A 24,433-nucleotide genomic window follows, 5' to 3' on the forward strand; every position below is an offset into this window, starting at 1 on the left:
TCGTTCAAAAAAGCAAAGCCTGGGCAATACGGTGAGACCTTGTCTCTACAAAAAATCACAAAAGTAGCTAAGCATGGTGGCATGCACCTGTAGTCTCAGCTACTGGAGAGGCTGAAGCAGGAGGATCGCTTGATCCCAGGAGGTCGAGGGTGCAGCAAGCTGCGATAGCACCACTACACTCAGCCAAGCAACAGAGTGAGACGCCGTCTCATAAATGAATAAATAAGCAAAACAAAACATGGGGCTGGGCATGGTGGCTCATGCCTATAACCTCAGCACTTTAGGAAGCCGAGGCAGGCAGATCACCTGAGGTCAGGAGTTCAAGACCAACCTGGCCAACATTGTGACACTCCATCTCTACTAAAAATGCAAAAATTAACCAGGTGTGATGGTGCACACCTGTAATCCCAGCTATTCAGGAGGCTGAGGCAGGAGAATTGCTTGAACCTGGGAGACAGAGGTTGCAATGAGTCGAGGTCATGCCACTGCACTCCAGCCTGGGCAACAGAGCAAGACTCTGTCTCAAAAACAAAAACAAAAACATGGTCCATTCCCTATACATAAGAGGTCCCTTAAGAAGCAGCATTTCCTCTAAAGGCCTCTCATAGGCCTCTCTGCATGGCCTGCTTAGGTGAAGGTGCCCATGAGGAGAACAGTGTTACAGAAAGGGAGTTCACATGTGGCTTTCTGATGGGAAGCCTTGTCTGGGTGCAGTGGCTCACGCCTGTGCTGTAATCCCAGCACTTTGGGAGCCTGAGGTGGGTGGATCACCTTCAGGAGTTAAGAGACTAGCCTGGCCAACATGGAGAAACCCTGTCTCTACTAAAAATACAAAAAAATTAGCCGGGTGTTGTGGTGGGCACCTGTAATCCCAGCTACTCAGAAGGCTGAGGCAAGAGAATTGCTTAAACCCGGGAATGGGAGCTTGCAGTAAGACGAGATTGCGCCACTGCACTCCAGCCTGGGCGACAGAGTGGGACTCCATCTCAAAAAAGAAAGATGGAAAGCCTCACTAGCTATTGTGAAATTAGGGCTTCCTGCCCTCTCTTCTTCCTCTCCCCGCTTCCATCTTTTACTCCTTCTCCTCCTCAATCTGGTCCACAAGAAAATGGCATGCCTTTCAGTTTCTTGTCTGACTCAGCTGTGGATGATTTCCATTTATAGGCTCAAGGTTGCAAGTTCATTCACCTCCCACTTTCCTCCTGAGCTATCGATCCTCTGGGTCTATGGCTCTGCCTGTGATGGTGCATTCAGTGAGGTCATTCCACTGGTGATGTGCCTTGGATTTTACACATTTCAAAAATGACCAATGATTTCTTTTTCACTTGCTACAAGGGAATATTTTGAATAGAACTCCATGGGAGTTTATTTCAAACTCACATTAAAACAGGAATGAATGCAAAAACAGCCTTTCCTGGGAGCAGGCTTTGCAGGGGGTGGGAGGAAGAAGGAGTGCCAGGATGTCAAAAGGGGAAGGAATAGAGAAAGGAATATACCTGGTGGTGATTGGGGGCTTGGAAGACAGACTCTCCCTGCTTCCAATTTGTTTTTCTCTCTGGAGCGTGCAGGTGGACCAGCCCTGTTGATAGTCCATGGCAGGCATCTTCCCCTGAACCCTAAATGTGGGTGGCTCATTGTATTTCTATTTGCTGTACAGTCCATACTGGCCTGACTCTTTGTCACTATTTGAGGCTGGCATATTCCGTTAGTCCCTCTATCTGTAAAAGTGCAATGCCAGGTGCTGAAACCTTGAGAGATGCAACTTTGGGAGCAGAGAAGGGCAGATCGAATCAAGGTGGTCTTGGGAACTCATACTCAAGGCCCAGGGATGTGGCTGGGACCTTACTGCATCCAGAAAGAATTAATGTTCCCCAAACCAAATGTGCACACAGAGCTTCTGGGATGCTGGGTGTGTGGACAGACTTGAAGGGGAGGAAAATCTGGGGATTTTTACTATCAGCTTGGCTTAAACAATCTCTGTTTTTATATAAATACCAGAAATACTAATTTTTGTCAACTTCTAGGAAAGGAAATCAGAGTTGGGACACCTGTGAGTTCATTTCAAGGAAACAGTTTCTTACCTTACTAGGAAGTTGGTAAATGGCCTGATTCATGTTTTAAATATATAGATGATCAAAAGACAATGGCATTCATTTTACGGCTTCCCTTAAAGAAGAAAGGAAGCATTTCACTTGCAAAGTGATCTAATCTTTGCTACCCGTTGTCTTTCCTCTTCACTGATCACTGGGTTTGTTCTTTGAGAAGTGTGTGGCTCACACCCTGTCCTTACTTTCTTCTTCCTCCTTCCCAGCTAAGTTAGGTGCTCTTCAACTTACAATGGGGTTATGTCACAAGAAACTCATCACAGATTGAAAATACCATAAATCAAAATGCATTTAATGGCCGGGCGGGGTGGCTCACGCTTGTAATCCCAGCACTTTGGAAGGCTGAGGCAGGTGGATCGCTAGAGGTCAGGAGTTCAAGACCAGATTGGCCAACATGGTGAAACCTGGTCACTACTTAAAAACACAGAAGTTAGCCAGGCATGGTGGCAGGTGCTTATAATCCCAGCTACTCAGGAGAGAGAGGCAGGAGAATCACTTGAACCCAGGAGGCAGAGATTTCAGTGGGCCAAGATTGTGCCACTGCACTCCAACTTGGGCAACAGGAGATTCCATCTCACAAAAAAAAAAAAAAAAAAGGAAAAAAAGAAAACAAAATGTATTTAATGCACCTAATCTACCAAACATTCTAGCATCCCTTAAACATGCTCAGAACACCTACATTGTTAGCCTATCATTGGGCAAAATCATCTCATACTGAGCCTATTTTATAATAAAGTGATGCCTATGCTATGTGATTTCTTGAAAGAATACAGTATCGGTTGTTTACCCTCATGATCTCTTGGCTGACTGGGGGCTGGGGCTGCTTGCCGCTGCCAGCATCATGAGAGAGTATCACACCACACCTTGCTAGTCTGGGAAAAGACCAACATTCAAAAGTCAAAGTATGGTTTCTACTTGAATGCCCATTGCTTTCACATATCATAAAGTCAAACAATTTTAAGTTGAACTCTCATAAGTCAGGACCATCTGTATTCTTTCCCGAATTCGTCCCCATGACACCTTGAATATAAACCCTGATAAGAGCTCATGCCATCTGTGCTTTGCTATGGAATAACAGGCTTAGCTGCTGGAAGTCATAAAGTGCCACAGCGCAACTGAGGACTGCTAGTGATTTTGACATTTTATTGAGTTTATAAAAAGATTGTAATTTCCCCAGATCAGAAATTGCCGCAATATGTAGTTTCATTGATTTGTATGCATTTCATGTAACCATATACATTACCATCAGAAATGGCTTGCATAATAATGATAATATAGGACTGGGCGCTGTGGCTCATGCCTGGAATCCCAGCACTTTGGGAGGCCGAGGAGAGCAGATCATGAGGTCAGGAGATCAAAACCATCCTGGACAACGTGGTGAAACCCCATCTCTACTAAAAGAAAAAAAAATTAACTGGGCGTGGTGATGTGCCCCTGTAGTCCCAGGTACTCGGGAGGCTGAGGCAGGGGAATTACTTGAACCCGGGAGGCAGAGGTTGCAGTAAGCTGAGATCACACCACTGCATTCTAGCCTGGTGACAGAGCAAGACTCCGTCCAGAAAGATGAAAGAAGGAAAGGAAGGAAAGAAGGAAGGAGGAAGGAAGGAATAAGGAAGGAAAGGCAGGAAGGAAGGAAGGGAGGGAGGGAGGGAGGAAAGAAAACTATGAATAGTCTTGCTTTGCCAATTACACCATCTTCTGGGGTCTCTGAGGAATAACCAGAGACATGACCCTATTTTAATATTTTGTTGCCCCTTTAGGTAGCAATTTTCTTTTTAAAACCAAAAAATAGCATTTTTTTTCTTAACTTCATACTGAAGAAGCTAAAAGTAGATTGATGAGAAAGAAAAAAGTAGGGGTTGGGCTCAGCTGGACTACAGTTAGATGACATCAATTAGAATTCATTTAAGATTTAAGTGGACTGGTGAATGAGTTGGAAAAATAGTCTGAAGATTTGTTTACTCTATTACAGTTAGAGGGTAGCTCACGCTCACTGGTGGGGTTTACAAGCAAAAAAGCCTGAGTTTAAAGTCTGGCTCTACGTCTCACTGTCTCTTTAACTTTGGGTAAATGCCTCATTTCACTGAGCCTGATTCTTCAGATATCCTGGAGATAAAATATCTCCCTGTAGGACTGTTGAAGGATTAGAAAGTACACAAACTGGCTGAGCGCAGTGGCTCACACCTGTAATCCCAGCATTTTGGGAGTCCCAGATGAGCAGATCACCTGAGGCTAGGGGTTCAAGATGAGCCTGGCCAACATGGAGAAACTGTCTCTACTAAAAATACAAAAAATTAGCCGGGCGTGGTGGCATGTGCCTGTAATCCCAGTTATCTGGGAGGCTGAAGCGGGAGAATCACTTGAACCCAGGAGGTGGAGGTTGCGGTGAGACAAGATGGCACCATTGCACTCCAGCCTGGGCAGCAAGGGTGAAAAAAAAGAGAGAGAGAGAGAGAGAGGAAGGCAGGAAGGAAGGAAGGAAGGCAGGAAGGAAGGCAGGCAGGAAGGCAGGCAGGAAGGAAGGCAGGCAGGAAGGAAGGCAGGCAGGAAGGAAGGCAGGCAGGAAGGAAGGCAGGCAGGCAGGAAGGCAGGCAGGCAGGAAGGCAGGCAGGCAGGAAGGAAGGCAGGCAGGAAGGAAGGCAGGCAGGAAGGAAGGAAGGCAGGAAGGAAGGAAGGCAGGAAGGCAGGCAGGCAGGAAGGCAGGAAGGAAGGAAGGAAGGAAGGAAGGAAGGAAGGAAAAGGAAGGAAGGAAAGCTATACCTGCCACATCATAGAAACTCATTAAATGTAGAGAGAGAGAGAGAGCAGATGAACTTCTCAGCTATTGATTCTTGAGCTTTTAATGTTACTACACTAAAAATTCTATGTGCAACAAAACCAAACTAAAACAAAAAAACAAAACCCAGTAACATTTGGTTTTGAAAGCATAAGGTCTAATGTTTTTGTTAGAAATCAGGATGTGAGGCTGGGTGTGATGGTTCACGTCTGTTATCCCAACCCTTTGGAAGGCCAAGGCAGGAGGATCAGAGGATTGCTTGAGACCAACCTAGGTAACATAGTGAAAGTTCATCTCTACAAAAATTACAAGTCAGCTGGGCTTTGAGGCGCATGCCTGTAATCCCAGCTACTTGGGAGGCTGAGGCAGGAGGATCACTTGAGCACAGGAGGTCAAGGCTGCAGCGAGGGGTGGTTGTGACATTGCACCCCAGTCTTGGTGATGGAGTGAGACCCTATCTCAAAAGAAAAAATGAAGGGAAGGGAAGGGGAGGTGAAAGGAGGTGAGAGGGCAAGGGGAGAGGAGCAGAGGGGAAGGGAAGAGTGGGAAGGAGAGGGGAGGGGAGGGGAGGGAAAAAAAAGGAGAAAATTAGGTATGTGGCTGCAGAGGTTCTGTTAGGCGTTGCTCTTAGCTATGTCACCTGTGTGTAGTCTTGTACCAGGAAGCAGGATTCTGTGACTAAAGCTCCCACCTTGCGAGGCTTCTCACTTTAGACTGGTCTGAAGTCAAATGGCCTCTACAACCTTGTTCATGCTGTCTACTTGTTCTGCAATACCCTTTATCTTTGCTGCTCTTTCTTTTTTTTTTTTTTGAGATGGAGTTTTGCTGTTGTTACCCAGACTGGAGTGCAATGGCACCATCTCGGCTCACTGCAACCTCCGCCTCCTGGGTTCAAGCAATTCTCCTACCTCAGCCTCCCAAGTAGCTGGGACTACAGGTGAGCACCACCATGCCCAGCTAATTTTTGTATTTTTAGCAGAGACGGGGTTTCACCTTGTTGACCAGGATGGTCTTGATCTCTTGACCTCATGATCCACCCGCCTCATCCTCCCAAAGTGCTGGGATTATAGGTGTCAGCCACCGTGCCTGGCCCATGCTGCTCTTTCTTATCAGTTCTTTTCAAGATCCAGTGGAAATGTGACGGCCTCAGCTGCTTTATACTCCTTCAGAACCAGCTCGCCCACCCCCACTTGGTCCACACTTCTCTTGCAGCGCCTCCTCCATCGCATCTTAACTATTTGTGTGCATTTCAGTCCCCTCCTCACCTGGGCCCTGCCCACCCCCTATCACCCATACACCAAATGTGAACATGTAACCAAATGATTAGCCCAGGACCTAGGCTTTTATCCTGCTTGGGCAGGCTTCCAATACCACTTTACATGAGGAACAGAGAAATGGTCTGCGTGTCTAATAAAATATTCTCAACAAATGGAGAATATTCCCCTTCAGCGTTACAGGAAGTTTATTTTCTCATTTTTCCATTCTAGCTCAGCTTTTAAGCAGTCCACAGGGTGGGATTCCTAAACCTAAACCCTCACTCCCCCCATTACCTCCACCAACTTTTCCAAAGGACAAACATCCTTTGCTGCCACTTATGCTAAATCCATTAGAAAACACATCTTGGGAGTTATTAGTCATCTGATTGCTAGGTCAGTATCAACTACCGTCCATGCATTTTGAGGACTGAAGTTATATGTTGTGTTTGTTTCCTTTCAACTTTTATTTTAAGTTCAGTGGTACATGTGCAGGATGTGCAGGTTTGTTTCATAGGTAGATGTGTGCCACAGTGGTTTACTGCACAGACTATCCTGCCACCTATATATTAAGCCCACCGTCTCCGTTAGCTCTTCTTGATGCTCGACCTCCCCTGACACCTACCACCAGCCCCAATGTGTGTTGTTGCCCTTCATGTGTCCATATGTTCTCATCAAGCAGCTCCCACATATGAGAACATACAGTGTTTGGTTTTCTGTTCCTGAATTAGTTTGCTGACAATGATGGCTTTCAACTCCATCCATGTCCCTGCAAAGGACATGATCTCGTTCCTTTTTATGGCTGTGTAGTATTCCATGGTGTATATGTAGCACATTTTCTTTATCAGTCTATCAGTGATGGGCATTTCGGTTGGTTTCATGCCTTTGCTATTGTGAATAGTGCTGCAGTGAACAGGCACATGCATGTATCTTTATGACAGAATGACTTTTATTCCTTTGGGAATATGGGATTGCTGGACCAAATTCCTGTGTGTTTTAATTCAGGTCTAGAAAAGTAAAATCAACAATTAAGGGAATTTAGATGGGTCATTTTCACCCTGAAAGGCTGTGATTTAAAATATCCAGAAAACACCAGTCGTGGTGGCTCATGCCTGTAATCCTAGCACTTTGGGAGGCCGAGGTAGACGGATCACAAGGTCAAGAGATGGAAAACATCTTGACCAACACAGTGAAAAACCGTCTGTACTAAAAATATAAAAATTAGCCAGGCAATGTGGCATGTGCCTGTAGTCCCAGCTACTCTGGAGGCTGAGGCAGGAGAATCACCTGAATGGGGAGGCAGAGTTTGCAGTGAGCTGAGATTGCACCACTGCACTCCAGCCTGGGTGATAAGAGCAAAAACACGGTCTCAAAAAAAAAAAAAAAAAAAAAATCCAGAAAAGGTTGTTGAAGTGGTTTATTTGGCTTGGATTTGAATTCCCTGTGTAATTGCTATTCCCCGAACAGACCTCTTTGCCTTTGAGCCAGTTTTCCCCCTAGGTGTTTCTTGGCCTGGAAAAATCCTGGCTATCTTTGAGGACTCATTTGTGTTGGTCTTGCTCCTAAACCTTTGACAAGCCCCTACCCCCTAGGCAGAGCAGTTTGTCCTTTGTGCCCCAGGTACTTTTTGGTGTCACTTTACTGACTTGTTAGGGTTTGTGGTTTAATCATCTGTTGCTGCTGCCAGAAAGCAGAGTCTTGGAGAGTAGGGAGCTTTATATCTTTGAGAGCTTCAACCCACGCAAAGCTTGGCATCAGATTGAATTCAAATTCACCTTATGTTGCTAGTATGAAATAAATTGTGTTGTTGTTTTCATACAAATCCAACAGTTTTCTGCTAATGAGACCTGCAATGTAAAATTTAAAAAGGAAAAAGAAAAAAGAATCCAGCTGTTTTCTACCGTCCAGATCGACGGAGTTACAGCTGTTCCCAGCCCCAGTTTTAGGTACCATAAAGCCTTCCTAGAAAGCCTGTCAATCATCATCCCATAAGTTCTTAAAATGCCAGGCACTAAACTAATTGCCTTTCGCTACCTAAATGTAACAGCTTTATTGAGGCATAATTTACATAGTGTGAAATTTATGACACATAATTTACATACCATAACTCACCCATTTTAAGTGTACAATGTCATGATTTTTAGTGCCTTTACAGTTGTGCAAACATGATCCCAAGCTAATTAGAATCATTTTATCACTACAAAAAGAAACCTCACAACCATTTACAGCCACTTCCCATTTCCTCACCCAACCTCGACTTTCCTGACTATGGATTTGCCTTTTCTGGACAATTCATATTAACCAAATCGCACAATATGTGTTCTTTCATGCGTGGCTCCTTTTACTTACTGCCATGCTTTTGAGATTCATCCATGTTGTAGCGTGAATCAGTACTTCACTTTCTATAGGAATGGATACTGTTTCACTGTATGGATAGACCAAGTTTATTTTTCCATCCACTGATGGACAGTTGTTTCTACTTCTGGCTTGTGTGAAGAATGCGGCTATGAACATTCCCTAACAAGTCGTTGTGGGGACACGTTTTCATTTCTCCTGGGTAGATACCAGCAGCGAAACTGCGGGTCCTTATGTTAATTCTTTTTTTTTTAAATTGAGACAGAGTCTCATTCTGTCACCCAGCCTGGAGGGTGGAGGCACGATCTCCACTTACTGCAACCTCCACCACCCAGGTTTAAGCAATTCTCACGCCGTAGCCTCCCAAGTTGCTGGGACTACAGGCACACACCACTGCACCTGGCTAATTTGTTTGTATTTTTAGTAGAGATGGGGTTTTCCCATGTTGGCCAGGCTGGACTCCAACTCCTGACCTCAAGTGATCCGCCTGCCTCAGCCTCCCAAAGTTCTGGGATTATAGGCATGAGCCACAGCACCTGGCCCCCAATGTTAATTCTAGGTTTAACATTTTTAGGAGCTGCCCAACTGGTTCCCCAAGGGCTACACATGTTGCATGCTCACCAGCAGTGTATGAGTGTTCCAATTTTTTCACTTGCTTGCCAACACTTGTTATTTTCTCTCTTTTATTTTAGCTCTTCTAGTGAGTGTTAAGTGGGATCCTCTTATAGTTCTGATTGGCATGTCCCTAATTAGCAATGATGTTGGACATCATGTGCTTGTTGACCTTTGATATATGGTCTTAGAAGAGGACTAAGTGTCTTTAAAACATTATTTCTTTGAATTAAGATTGTTGCAGTCGCTGAGGACACTAAGATACGGAGTTTTTATTACTTTTTTAAGGACACCCAGCTAGTAAATGTCAGTGTCAAGATGATTACATTGGAATTAGAAATGGGGTCGATTAGGAGATGAAACTGTCTGACATTGAATTAAGGACACACTATATGGACAAAAATGTTAGTTTAGGTCTCTACCTTCTAAATCTTGTGACTAAGAAAATAGCTAAGACTTATTTAAAAAATAAATAAGTGGGCCGGGTGCAGTGGCTCACACCTGTATCTCAGGACTTCGGGAGGCTGAGGTGGGCGGATCACCTGAGGTCAGGAGTTTGAGACCAGCCTGGCCAACGTGGCAAAACCCTGTCTCTATTTAAAAATACAAGAATTAGCCAGGCATGATAGTACACACCTGTAATCCCAGCTACTTGGGAGGCTGAGGTAGGAGAAGCACTTGAACAAGTCATTAGGAGGACACATGTTTTCATTTCTCCTGAGTAGATATCAAGAGTGAAGCTGCTGGTCCTTATGTTATTTTTTTTTCTTTTCTTTTTTAATTGAAATGGAGTCTCACTCTGTTGGGGGGACCGCCTGAGGTCAGGAATTCGAGACAAGCCTGGCCAACAGGATGAAACTCCATCTCTACTAAAAATACAAAAATTAGCCAGGCATGGTGGCAGGTGCCTGTAATCCTAGGGAGGCTGAGGCAGGAGAATCACTTGAAACCAGGAGGTGGAGGTTGTAGTGAGCCGAGATTGCACCGCTGCACCCCAGCCTGGGTGACAGAGCAAAAACTTGGTCAAGAAAGAAAGAAAGAAAGAGAGAGAGAGAGAGAGAGAGAGAGAGAGAGAGAGAGAAAGAAAAGATGGTCAGAGCTGCTAGGAAAAATAAATAAATAAAGCAATTTATTGTAATCCTAGTAAGTAGTTACTATGATTAGATTCCTTTTCTGTGATTTTATGCAAACCATCATTCCTCTTTTTAAGAATCAAGTGGGTACAACTCACTCCTTTCTAATAAATCTGCATCTTCTGTTTCTAGTGTCTGTCCTTTTCCTCCCAGCTCTTGCATAGTGAGTTGAAGGGTTTGTGCTGAAGTCCTAGTTAGTGCTTTTTGCTGTTCCTTTTTGGTTCTTCCTATTTTGCAAAAGCTGCCCCCTGGCTGTGATAGCCATTTGTGTGTGCTCATTGGTCTACATTTGACCACCTAGAAACTTTGGAGGTTTGTTTAAATCCACATCAGTCCAGCTCACTTCAGACATCCTTAGTGACTTTTGCTGCTTAAAATGCTACCTTTTGTGTTCCTGAGCTTGACAAATTTAGGACAGTGTTTGACAGGTTTCCTGTTCTTTTATTTTTACCTCAAATGATTCATAAACGTGTCTCTAGTTTTCTCCTTATTAGGAATAGAGTGAACTTCAAATTCCTATGATCGTTGCAATCCTAACCTTCAAGCCTTGGTGAAAAATCATAACAGTTTTTATGAAGGGCAAATCAGTCACCCTTGTAGAATTTTCCATTCAAATACTGAGCCATGTGGAGCTGTTTTTAGCTGCTCTAGTGACTTTACAGAGGTTAGTCCTGGTCTGGGAGACTCGAGTGTCTTCAGCTTCTTGAATCAGGCAAAAGCCCGGAGTGGGGCAGGGTGTAAGGCTTTCTTCCTTTTCAGCTCCCAAGCAATACAAGAGATGGTTAGGATGGCAGGGAAATGAAATTAAGGAAAAGGCAAGGTTCAGGAATAAAATCAGTGACAATGACAGGTCACTGTTCATAAGACCTGAGACCTGAAAGTAGAAACCTAGAGTTAATTGTTCCAAAGTTTGAAAGGTCTAGTTCCAAGGACAGCTAGAAATGGCTTGATCTTTTCCTTGAGTGTGATCTTTTTCCAATGTTTTTTTGTTTGTTTGTTTGTTTTTCTGAGATGGAGTCTTGCTCTGTTGCCCAGGATGGAGTGCAGTGGCGCAGTCTCGGCTCATTGCAAACTCTGCCTCCCAGGTTCAAGCGATTCTCCTGCCTCAGCCTCCTGAATAGCTGGGATTACAGGTGTGCACCACCATGCCCAGATAGTTTTTGTGATTTTAATAGAAACAGGGTTTCATGGCCGGGCGCGGTGGCTCAAGCCTGTAATCCCAGCACTTTGGGAGGCCGAGACAGGTGGATCACGAGGTCGAGAGATCGAGACCATCCTGGTCAACATGGTGAAACCCGTCTCTACTAAAATTACAAAAAATTAGCTGGGCATGGTGGTGCGTGCCTGTAATCCCAGCTACTTGGGAGGCTGAGGCAGGAGAATTGCCTGAACCCAGGAGGCGGAGGTTGTGGTGAACCGAGATCACACCATTGCACTCCAGCCTGGGTAACAAGAGCGAAACTCCGTCTCAAAAAAAAAAAAGAAACGGGGTTTCACCATGTTGGTCAGGCTGGTCTCAAACTCCTGACCTCGCGATCTGCCTACCTCTGCCTCCCAAAGTGCTGGGATTACAGGCATGAGCCACCGTGCCTCAATGTGTGTTTTTAGCTTCTTAAACTGATTCCTGTAATGGCAGCCTCTTTTGCTGTTCTTTATGCCTCACTGCTGAGCTTCCTTGTCATTTCTGTGCATACTGATGGGCTGGGAATGGGTTACTGATCAGCTACACATTGATCTCAGCAGCATATATGACAGGCAAAACCCAGGGCAATTGAAGCCTTTTGGCCAGATACCTCTGGCTGAGAGCAGCTTTGTCCATTGTATCTATGGGAGTAAGACAAATGGAGTTGACCATTGAACAACGTGCCGGTTAGGCCCACTGAACCCCCAAGTAGCCAAAAATTTATGTATGGCTTTTGACTCCTCAAAAACTTTACTATTAAAAATCTACTGTTGGCCAGGCGCGGTGGCTCATGCCTGTAATTCCAACACTTTTGGAGGCTGAGGCGCGTAGATCATGAGGTCAGTAGTTCGAGACTAGACTGTCCAATATGGTGTGAAACCCTGTCTATACTAAAAAATACAAAAATTAGCTGGGTATGGTGGCTCAAGCCTGTAGTCCCAGCTACTTGAAAGGCCGAGGCAGGAGAATTCCTTGAACCTGGTAGGCAGAGGTTGCAGTGAGTCAAGATCATACCTCTGCACCCCAGCCTGGGCAAAAGAGTGAGACTCCATCTCAGAAAAAGTGTATGGGGGAGGTCAGAGCGGTGGCTCATGCCTGTAATCTCAGCACTTTGGGAGGCCAAGGCAGGTGGATCACCTGAGGTTGGGAGTTTGAAACCAGCTTGACCAACATGGAGAAACGCCGTCTCTACAAAAAAAAAAAAAAAAAAATTAGCCAGGCATGGTGGTGCGTGCCTGTAAGTCCCAGCTACTCAGGAGGCTGAGGCAGGAGAATCATTTGAACTTGGGAGGCGGAGGTTGCAGTGAACTGAGATGTCGCCATTGCACTCCAGCCTGAACAACAAGAGCAAAACTCTGTCTCAAAAAAAAAAAAAAAAAACTGTTGAATGGAAGCTTTACCAGTAACAATTATATACTGTTACTACAGTAAGGTAAGCTATTGTAAATGAATGTTTGCCAAGGTCAACTTTGTTTTCAATATGTGTTATTGTTTGAAAATCATTGAAAAGTACTTCCTTAATGAACAACTCATTCCACATTAATCACCAGATACAAACTATCAGAAAGGCAGTTTCCATTTGGTCACAAGAGGCACAGAAGAGCCATATCTGTTAATAGAGCATCAATCTTTAGTGGAATCATATTTTAATAAATATCCTATGTTAATTTTATTGAGTCAGACAATTTTTATCCATCAGACAACATAGGCAGCTCTAACACTACTAGCACTGTTTTGTTGATGGGAATGTAAATGTTTTCTAAAGAGGAAATTCTATAGAACAAATGTCTTTACAGAGAGAGAGCAGAGAGACTAACATTGATGCTTTATCTGGTTAACTCATCTGAACTTCACAGAAAACCTGAGGAAGGTGGTTAATTATTATCTCCAATTTGCAGATGAGGAAGTTGAGGCTCCAAAAGGTAAAATTACTTCACCTAAATGTGTTTAACCCCTAATTCCTGATCATTCTAATCTACATACTTCCTCTCTAACGTTCCTATAAGTCATGTACCTTATTTAATGAAAATATTGGCTGGGTGTGGTGGCTCACACCTGTAATCCCAGCCCTTTGGGAGGCTGAGGCAGGCAGATCACCTGAGGTCTGGAGTTTGAGAACAGCCTGGCCAACATGGTGAAACCTGGTCTGTACTAAATATACAAGAAAATGATCCAGGCATAGTGGAAGGTCCCTGTAATCCCACTACTTGGGAGGCTGAGGCAGGAGAATGGCTTGAACCCAGAGGCAGAGGTTGCAGTGAGCCAAGATCTCGCCATTGTACTCTAGCCTGGGAAACAAGAGTGAAACTCCATCTCAAAGAAAAAAAAAAAGAAAATATTACTCTTTGAAGATCTATAAAATGTTTAAAGATCTCAGTGAGTTTTCAAACTTTTATTTACTTTTTATATTTTGAAGCTTATTTTTATGAAAGTAGTCTATCCGTATTTTAAAAATTTAAACAGTACACAAAAGATTAAGAAAAATAAAACATGTCCATTCTTCCTTATCCTTCTCTGTATTGCATCTTTTTCCAGATATAATCAACATTAGTAATATGTTGGTAATCTGTGGCTCACCTGTCCTTATATAAAAATATACTTTATGGGATTGTTACACAATTTTTTCTTTTGTGGTTTATGATTTTATGTCCTACCTTAAGAAATTCTTGCCATCACAAAGATTTCTTTCAACTTTTTTTTTTTTTTTTTGAGACAGAGTCTCAGTCTTGTTGCTCAGGCTGGAGTGCAATGAGGAGATCTCGGCTCACAGCAACCTCCGCCTCCCAGGTTCAAGCAATTCTCCTGTCTCAGCCTCCCGAGTAGCTAGGATTACAGGCATGTGCCACCTTACCCAGCTAATTTTGTATTTGTTTTTAGTAGAGACAGGTTTCACTGTGTTGGTCAGGCTGGTTTTTATTTTTTATTTATTTATTTTTTTTTGAGATGGATTTTCGCTCTTGCTACCCAGGCTGGAGTGCAATGCTTCGATCTCAGCTTACCGCAACCTCTGCCTCCTGGGTTCAGGCAATTCTCCTGCCTCAGCTTCCTGAGTAGCTGGGATTATAGGTACGCGCCACCATGCCCAGCTAATTTTTTATATTTTTAGTAGAGATGGGGTTTCACCATGTTGACCAGGATGGTCTCGATCTCCTGACCTCGTGATCCACCCACCTCGGGCTCCCAAAGTGCTGGGATTACAGGCCCGAACCACCGTGCCCGGCCAGGCCGGTTTTTAACTCCTGGCCTCAAGTGATCTGCCCACCTTGGCCTCCCAAAGTGCTGGGATTACAGGTGTGAGCCACTGTGCCTGGCCTCCTTCAACCTTTTATTTTAAACTATTTCAAACTTCTATACTTACAAGCATAGTATAAAGAGCTCTTGTATACCTTTTACCCATATTTCCCAATCCGTAATATTTTGTACACTTCTCTAATCATGTTCTTCTCTCTCTGTTATTCATATATTTTTCTTAAACAATCTGTAAGTTATCCCTTAATATTTCAAAGCATGTTCCCTAGCAACAAAGACAGCCCACCTATAATCATCAAGTGATAAGTAGCGTTACTATTTAACCCACTGACCCTATTCCAGTATGCATGCTTATATTCATCAAGTCCTTCATGAATCTGGGATCTGATCAAGAATCTTGAGCTGAACTTAGCCGTCATATCTCTTTGGTCCCCTCCACTTTGGAACAATTTCTCAGTCTGTGTTTGTCTTCCAAGATCTCATTTTTGAAGAGTGCGGCTCTGATGATTTCTCATTAGATTTAGGTTATGCCCTTTGGGCAAAGATATGGCAGAAATAATACTGCAGAGCCTTATACTGATGATGACTTTTTAACACTTGGCTAAGATAGTGCCTGTCACATTTCTCCAGTGAAAAGCTAGGAAGTGTGTTTATTTATTACTAAGTAATTATCCTGTTTATCAAACAGTCACTCCCCAGTTTTGCCATTCATGGGATCTTGCCTGACTCCATTTTTACTGTGATAGTTACCAAATCCTGATTTTTAAATAAAATTCATCCTTCTTCTCTGTTTATTAGTTGACATTCAACTATAAGATAGAGCCATCCCTTCTCCTGCCTGTTGCCTTATTTATTTATAGCCCTAGGGACTTAGATTTCTATGTATGCAATTTTTTTTTTTTTTTTGAGACAGAGTTTCACTCTTGTTTCCCAGGCTGGAGTGCAGTGGTGCCATCTCGGCTCACCACAACCTCCGCCTCCCAAGTTCAAGCGATTCTCCTGCCTCAGCTCCCAAGTGGCTGGGATTACAGGCATGCACCCCCATGCCTGGCTAATTTTGTATTTTTAGTAGAGACAGGGTTTCTCCATGTTGGTCAGGCTGGTCTTGAACTACAAGATCTGAAGCCCTGGCTCTATTGAATAGAGAACGGTATTTAGAGATCAACATCTGAGAGGCTGAAACAGGAGGATCACTCAAGTCCAGGAGTTTGAGGCTGCAATGAGCTAAGATCTTGCCACTGCCCTCCATGCACTCCAGCCTGGGCAGCTGAATGAGACCCCATCTGTACAAAAAATTAAAAATAAATGAAAGTGAACATAGTTCTCCTTATGTCTCAGGATTTTTCCATGAAACAGATCTGGACCCTGACACTAAGATATTTCTGGGCCTCTCAGAAAGGGCACTACAAAAAAATGTTAGGACAGCAGCAAGAGCTTGGGAGCAAAGCCGTTCATGTTCTAGCTAAGTGACTGGGGGCAAACACCATGACCTTCTGTGTCTAGCGCCTAATGCCAGCTATCAGCATTATCACTCATACTATCCTGGTACCCTGTTATACCATCCACTCCACTTGCCAGGGAAGCCCTTTGTACAGTCTAGATTATAAAATCTTGTTTTTGTACTTTATATAAGTGGAAATATACAGCTTGTATTATTTTTTCTTTCCGGCTTGCTTCTGTTTAACAGTATGTTTGTGTGATTCATCTTTTTTGTTGCAGGCAATTGTATTTAATTCATTCTCATTGCTGCATCAAGAGAAGAACCCATATTTGAAAACATTTTTGGTTGTCAGAGGTCAGGAGGGAAGCAAAAGGTGCTCCGAACATTAGTGAGTAGAGGCCAGGGGTGCCCCTTAACATCCTACAATGCACAGAGCAGCACATCCTGCGACACACAGCCCTCACAGTAAGGCATTTTTCAGCCCCAAATGCCAGTAGTGCCAAGGCTGAGAAACCCTGCTGTATAGTAACTGTTGGTGGGCATTTGAGTAGTTTCCAGTTTGGCTGTATTATGAATATGACTGCAGTGAATCTTGACCGAGATATCTTTTGATGAACACGCTGCATTTCTGTTGAGTAAATACTGGGGAATGGAATTGTTAGGTCATAGGATATAGGTATGCTCAACTTTAGTAGACATCGTTGGCTTTTCAGAGTTGTCGTACCAAATTCACACTTCTCCATCAGGGCATGAGGATTCCAAATGCTCCGATTCTTCATGAATTAAATTGGAATTTTCTGCCTTCCTTCCTTTCTCCTTAAATCTCTCTCTCGCTCTTTTTTTTTTTTTGAGATGGAGTTTTGCTCTTTCGCCGGGGCTGGAGTACAGTGGTATGAGCTCTGCTCACTGCAACCTCCGCCTCCCGGGTTCAAGCGATTCTCCTGCCTCAGCCTCCCGCATAACTCGGATTATGGGCATGAGCCACCATGTCTGGCTAATTTTTGTGTTTTTAATAGAGACAGGGTTTCGCCTTGACGGGGGTTCAAGGTCAGGCTGATCTTGAACTCCTGACCTCAGATGATCCACGCGCCTCAGCCTCCCAAAGTGCTGGGATTACAGGTGTGAGCCACCGCATCTGGCCTAACATTTTTTTTTTCTTACAGTATATTACTTATTTATAGGGAAAGTAGATCAGATGGGGCCATTGAGAAAAAAAAATCAAGTAATTTTGGTCTCTGGTCTCTTGACTCCCAAACTTTGGTCCTAGGATGAGTAGTTTCAGCTTCATCTGGGACCAAAATGCAAATTATTATTATTATTACTGAGACAGGGTATTGCTCTGTCACCCAGGCTGGAGTACAGAGGCACCACCCCTGAGCCTTGACCTACCAAATTCAAGTGATTTTCCCACCTCAGCCTCCCAAGTAGGTGGCATGCATCACTGTACCTGGCTAACTTTTTAATTTATTGTAAAGACAAGGTCTCACTATGTTGCTCAGTCTGGTTTCAAACTCCTGGGGTCAAGTAATCCTCCCCCTCAGCCTCCCGCAAGTGCTGTGATTATAGGCATCACAGTCAGAGGTCAGAGGTCAGAGGTCAGCCACCTTTCTTTCTGCTACCACACCTGTCAGAAACGAAAATTATTAAACTCACCTGAAACATACTGAACTGTTAGGGAAGGACCCTGTAGCCTGTATTTTATTTTTTGAGATGGAGTCTCGCTGTCTCGCCCAGGCTGGAGTGCAATGGCACTCACCATCTAGACTCACTGCAACCTCCTCCTCCTCCTCCTGGATTCAAGTGATTCTCTTGCCTGAGCCTCCCAAGTAGCTGGGATTACAGGTGCCTGCCACCATGCCCGGCTAATTTTTTTGTATTTTTAGTAGAGATGGGGTTTCACCCTGTTCGCCAGGCTAGCCTTGAACACCTGACCTCAAGTGATCCACCCTCCTCAGCCTCCCAAAGTGCTGGGATTACAGGCATAAGCCACCGCTTCTGGTCTATAACCTTTATTTCTACAGCCCCTCCAGGTGATGAGATGTTAAAGTAAAATATGCAAATCACTGATCAGTACTGTCCTTACCCTCAAGCTACAGGCACACCCAATTTGGCTGATAGTCATGGAAACCAGTGTTTTGGTAATACAATTAATGAGTCAGTCACCCACAGTGTTAAACAATTTCCACAAGTGAATTCCATAGTAAGTCTTGTCTTGAAATGTTCATTGGCCATGACCTATTTTTGGCAACTTATTTTTCACTTTCTAAGGCCCCAGATGTCAGGATTTTCATATTTCCAATTGCTAGATGTATGCTGATAGAAGATTGCCCCTAGCTGAATGCACCTTAACATTTGCCTATTTAAATACTTTGTAAACCGTCTTTTGCAAGTATTTGCTTGGCATCATTCAGCATCCAGGAAGTGTTTCCATTCATAACTTTGTCGCATCAGAATCAGGTACAGACCATACCAGCTCACACAGAGATGGCAAGACCACCTCTAGACTTGCTGCCTGGGTCTTTAAAATTATGCATGTTAAACTTCTTTCCCCCACTGTGAGATGAGAATTTATTTTTTATTTTCTGAAGCACAGTTTTTCTCATCACCCAGGCTCGAGTGCAGTGGTGTGATCTCAGCTCCGTCTCCCAAGCCATTCACCTGCCTTAGCCTCTGGAGTAGCTGGGATGACAGGCACCCGCCACCATGCCCAGCTAATTTTTTGCATTTTTAGTAGAGACAGGGTTGCGGCATGTTGGCCAGGTTGGTCTTGAAGTCCTGACCTCAGGTGATCAGCCAGTTTCGGCCTCCTAAAGTGCTGGGATTACAGATGTGAGCCACCACCCCTAGCCTAAAATGCGAATTTAAAATAATGCTTTGGGGCCGGGCTTGGTGTCTCATGCCTGTCTGTAATCCCAGCGCTTTGGGAGGCCAGGTGGATAGATCTCGGGGTCAGCAGTTCGAGACCATCCTGGCCAACATGCTGAAACCCTGTCTCTACCAAAAATACAAAAATTAGCTGGGCATGGTGGTGTGTGTATGTAATTCCAGCTAATGGGAGGCTGAGGCAGGAGAATCACTTGAACCTGGGAGGGGAAGGCTGCAGTGAGCGGAGATCATACCACTGCCCTCCAGCCTGGCGACAGAGCAAGACTCCATCTCAAAATAAAATAAACAAAATAAAATAATGCTTTGGGTTCTATGATCTACACAGCAACTTCTTTTGTAGCTAACTAGATGAATGGTATAGAAAGTAAAATGATTGGGTCCCAGGAGAAGCAGGATTTTCTCGTGAATCCAGTTGGGAAATGTCTCAGTTGCAGAAAGATTGTTGTTTTAGTTAAAGATGTGCTTCGGAAATGTCTTCTTTGTTCACATTAGTATCATAATTGTTATCATGTTTAAAATAAAATAAAATAAAAAACACCATTTACAAACCACCTGGCCACCCAGACCAGATTTACAGGCAGCACTCTGTTTCCCTGGGGCCTGAATCCTTGGATTCAGACAACCTCAGATAGAAAATACTTGGACAGGGAAAAAGAATGGTTGCTTCTGTACTGAGCATGTACAGACTTTTTTTTTCTTTCTTGGCATTATTCCCTAATGAATACAGCATAACAACGGTTTACATAGCATTTACATTGTATTTGGTATTAGAAGTTATTTAGAAATTATTTAAAGTACAAGCAAGGCTGTGCATAGGTTATATGCAAATATTTCATCATGTGATATTAGGGACCTGTGCACCTGTGGACATTGGTATCCTCAGATGTCCTGGAACTCATCCCTCCGAGAGACAACTGTACTTCATAGGCTGTCCAAAATGAATTGGACTGCCAGCATTCTCTACTTTTCCATGTATTACTCTTAGGTCGGGGTAAAAACAAATCCCTGTATTTCATAATTAAGAATGAATCCCTCAGTCATTTGACTTGCTTCAGTAACAAAATACTGAAATAAAATAAAAATACCCTCCCATGCCGGGAGCAGGGACTTACACCTATAATCCCAGCTCTTTGGGAGGGTGAGGCGGGTGGATCACAAGGTCAAGAGATTGAGACCATCCTGGCCAACATGGGTGAAACCTCGTCTCTACTAAAAATACAAAAATTAGCTGAGCATGGGGGCGTGCGCCTGTAGTCCCAGCTACTTGGGAGGCTGAGGCAGGAGAATCACTTGAACCCAGGAGGTGGAGGTGGCAATGAGCTAAGATCATGCCACTGCACTCCATCCTGGCAAGAGAGAAAGAGTCCATCTCAAAAACAAAACAAAACAAAAAAATCCTTTCTAAGGAAAGCCATCAGGTAGCCTCAGAATGGATACAATCTCACTGCATTTACCTAACCTTTTCTGCCAATGCAGCTGAGCCTCTCAAAGCTACTTTCAAACTCTCTCGGGGCCAGTCTTTGCTTTCATTTACCTTTACATGTCTAGGGTTGCTGCTCAAACCTGTGTCCCCTCAAGTCCTTTCCCAACTAAAGGATGACAGTTAATTGGCTATAGACAAACAAGTCTCAGAACAATTATGAGGGTGTAACGAAGTTTGCATTGGTACACGCAATTAAATAGAGGAAAGACACACACGGGAATGTGTACACAACCCTCCTCCCCCTGGCACCCTTGCATGGAGGTGCTCCTCCACCGAAAGCCCGTCGTGTGCTCCTCTGGAGTTAAGTCCCAGTTTTTTAGCCCAGGATGCAAGGTCTTTTCCACCTTCCTCACTGGTTGACCTAGCCTGGCATGTAGCAAACTCTCAGTGTCAACCGCCTCCAACTCAGTTTTCCCCAGGTCTTGCGTACCTTGGCCTTCAGATGGGAAGCCAAGAGGTGCTGAGTGTAAAGGTGGCTGAGAGAAAGGAGAATAGACCCAGAGTCAGGCAAGCAAGTTTTATTAACCTGCTGGGCTGCTCCGCAACCATCAGAGGAGGCAGCCCTCGGTTTACAAAATGATGGGTTCATATGAGGTGAGAGGGGCATAAGAAAGTTTCAGGACCGAGGTCATATATCCACTGGTAATAGGCACAGAGATAGTTTGTCAACTTGTAACAGACCTATAATACATCATCCTGTGACTTCTGTGGTGACGGTTTTAAAAAAAGAGAGAAACCAGGACTTTTTACAGATATGCATCAAACAGGAATTTATGAGTATGGTTAACCAACATTTGTTTTCCCTGTCCTCCTTGGAGCTGCCGGGATGGGTGTAATCAGGCTTTGCTTAATTGTAGCACATTTGGCAGCCTTGATATGGTGCCTAGGTAGGAGTTCAGAAATGCAGCTGCAGAGCAATCAGAGTCACGGGGAAGGGGCCAGCTTGGGTGGAGGGGGTTTTCTAAGGCAGCTTGTCCCTAACACTGAGCATGTGGAGGAGGGTGATCTTTTCCCCCTTTGATTATTTTTTTTTTAATTGAGATTCTAAGTCCTCTGTCATTTCAAAGAAAGGATACTCTCTTCACTTTGGAGCTATGTTCTACATATTTTCCTTCCTAAGTGGGAAAAAAAATTATTAAATAGGCCAGGCATGGTGGCTCACACCTGTAATCCCAACACTTTGGGGAGGCCAAAGTGGGTGGATCGCTTGAGCCCAAGAGTTCAAGACCAGCTTGGCCAACATGGGAAAACTCTGTCTCTTCTAAAAATACAAAAATTAGCTGGACATGGTGACACATGCCTGTAATCCCAGCTACTGGGGAGGCTGAGGCAGGAGGATTGCTTGAGCCCAGGAGGTCAAGGCTGCAGTGAGATGTGATGGTGCCACTGCATTCCAGCCTGGGCGACAGAGTCAGACACTGCCTCAAAGGAAAAAAGCCAAACACACCTCAAGTAACATCTGCGAAATAAAGACTTCTGAATGGAATACAGAGAAAGCCTCTAAGATGGCCCCAGGGGAGCAGGGACATGTCTAGCCAGATTAATTGGCTAGTTTGGGAATAATTGTTTCCAAAGTGAGTGACAAGGCAGGGCTGGCTGGTGTCAACTTTGTCCTCGGCTATAGTTAAAGGCAGGCTGGGAGAACTGACTTGTTCAGTCTTGGTAGCAAAAAAGTGCATGGTGTCTGGATAAGCAGGTTGTACAGCCTATTAGAAAAGTGACAGGTAACAATTTTCCTCTAAGACAATAAGTGACGTTTTTTAAAGTTCTTCTGTTGAGATTTTTTTGTTGTTGAGACGGAGTTTCACTCTTGTTGCCCAGGCTGGAGAGCAATGGTGTGATCTCAGCTCACTGCAAACTCTGCCTCCTGGGTTCAAGTGATTCTCCTGCCTCAGCCTCCCGAGTAGCTGGGGTTACAGGTGCGTGCCACCACACCCAGCTAATTTTTGTATTTTTAGTAGAGTTGGGGTTTCACCATGTTGGACAGGATAGCCTCTATCTCTTGACTTCTTGATCCACCTGCCTCACAAGGAGAGTAACCCATGCCCCAGGACCGCAGATGAAGTCCTCCTATTGGTATTTTTAAATACCAGAATCTGAGAGTGGAGAAAATTGGCCCAAAGACTAACAAAAAAGCTGGGAAGAAAATCAACTACATTTTTCAACACACAAACAATGCCGTTTGAAGTACCGGATTGAGTACAGAAGTATTACCAACATTGCTAATTTGGTTAGTGTCTATATTATTTAATATAGTAATAGTTAAAGTCTGTCTCCTAAGTTTGTATAAATCTGACTCCCTATGTCATTGGCCAATTGGAAATAATAATGTCAACAGACTCTGTTGCCCTAATTATGTGCACTGAATGCTTTGTCAAATTGTAACTATTATAGTATTCATTCTAAGCTGAAGGTCTTTGCCAAACAACATACTGAGTTACTCTCTTTTGTTTAGGAATAGAATACACAATAACCTAATATTTAAAAGTATTATTCAGAATATGAAAATCTTGAGATTGAATTTTTCTTTATCATAAATTTTAGATGATTCTTTTTGCTCTACTCCATAGAAGACACTAAGAATTAGCTTGATCTGCTTTCTTATTTTATTTTTTTCTACTTGACCTAAAATTCCAGGGGTGGGTTACACAGAATTTACTTAGGAGACTTTGGTAAGGGAGAGAGAAAAATTATATACAATCTGGAAACACTAAACATGTAAACAATGAAAGCTAGAAGAATGGAAGCGACAATGTGCTCAGGAAATGATGTGTCATTTTGTCGGAGGTCAGGGTGCCCTGAGTCCAGGGAGGGTAACACTGTGAAGGCCATTGTGCAGGCAAGGAATCCGCGTGTTGTCCTATCAGTTCCATTCAGGGCAGGGTAGAAACTTTTTAAATGAAAGGAAATGTGCATTAAAGGACATTCTTTCTTCATGGGGTGAGGTAGTGAATGCCTTGGGGTTCAGGCACGGAGTTGTTTAGGCCAGGTAAATAGTGAGGGAAATAGCCAGGCAGTCAGTGGTGAAGTTGGCATTTTGCAAGTCATTTTAAGAGGATACCATATAAAATGCATGAATCCGTATTTCATTAAAAATTAGCTGGTGGGAAGGTGGAAAGTTGAAGAGAAGAACCTTCTAAGTAAAATAGCTTGATACTCCTTGGCCAGAACACAGTATTTACAAATAGGGAATAAAGCATTCACTTCCTAGGCGCTCGATAGGCTTAACTGGGCAGGCATATGACACTTCTGCGCCTTCAATCCTGTTCTCTGAGTGGTTAAAGCCTGAGTGCCCACCAAATCCCCTATCTCAGCATCATCTGTGACCAAGATTCAAATTCTTTACCATGAAGCTTTAAGGTCTCATCTGACTCAGTAGATGTAGCTTATGACTTGCCCGTTTGACCCCAGTATTCTAAGACAAACACCACAGCAGATGCTGGAAGTGAAAGGAGAGGAGGGGTTTGTTTCAAAGTCAGGGCCCAAGGTGCCCCGGCAATTTCAGACTCCCTGGGACTGGAACTCCTCCTCCAGTAAGCTCTTGTTTTTGCAAAACAGTGGGGTGGGGCCAAAAAGCATTACAATGGAGCTGGGATGGATGAGGCTTTCTTTCATTTGAAATGTCACTTGTGTCAGGTTTCATGAAACAGTGCATTGGAAAACAGAAGCTATGTTCTGTCCCGTGGGTTGCGCTGGAAGAGCCGAGGGACCAGGCTGTGGATCTTTGCCACCAGCAACAAGAGAGGGCACGTTCAGCCTCCAGCTAGGGGACTAGCAGGAAACGGCACGCCTGCCAGAGCTCATCGCTTCAACTCTGGCTTTCACTGCGCTCATTCCCTGAATGGCAATAACTGCGCGGGGGGGGGGGGGCGGGGGGGGCGGGGGGGGCGGGGGGGCATGGGAAATGAAAGAAAAGAGATCTGGGAACGTAAATCTGCCCGGGGAAAGAGAGTTACC

General features: G+C 44.1%; 1 protein-coding gene across 5 annotated transcripts in view; it reads left to right on the forward strand.

The window, feature by feature from the left end:
• The window catches only part of LOC100397136 (N-acetyllactosaminide beta-1,6-N-acetylglucosaminyl-transferase), a 171,921-nt gene that overhangs the window by 73,778 nt on the left and 73,710 nt on the right, over positions 1-24,433 (forward strand). The gene's annotated exons all lie outside the window — the stretch shown is intronic.

Source organism: Callithrix jacchus, chromosome 4, assembly GCF_049354715.1.
Source record: "Callithrix jacchus isolate 240 chromosome 4, calJac240_pri, whole genome shotgun sequence".
Taxonomy (NCBI): Eukaryota; Metazoa; Chordata; class Mammalia; order Primates; family Cebidae; genus Callithrix; species Callithrix jacchus.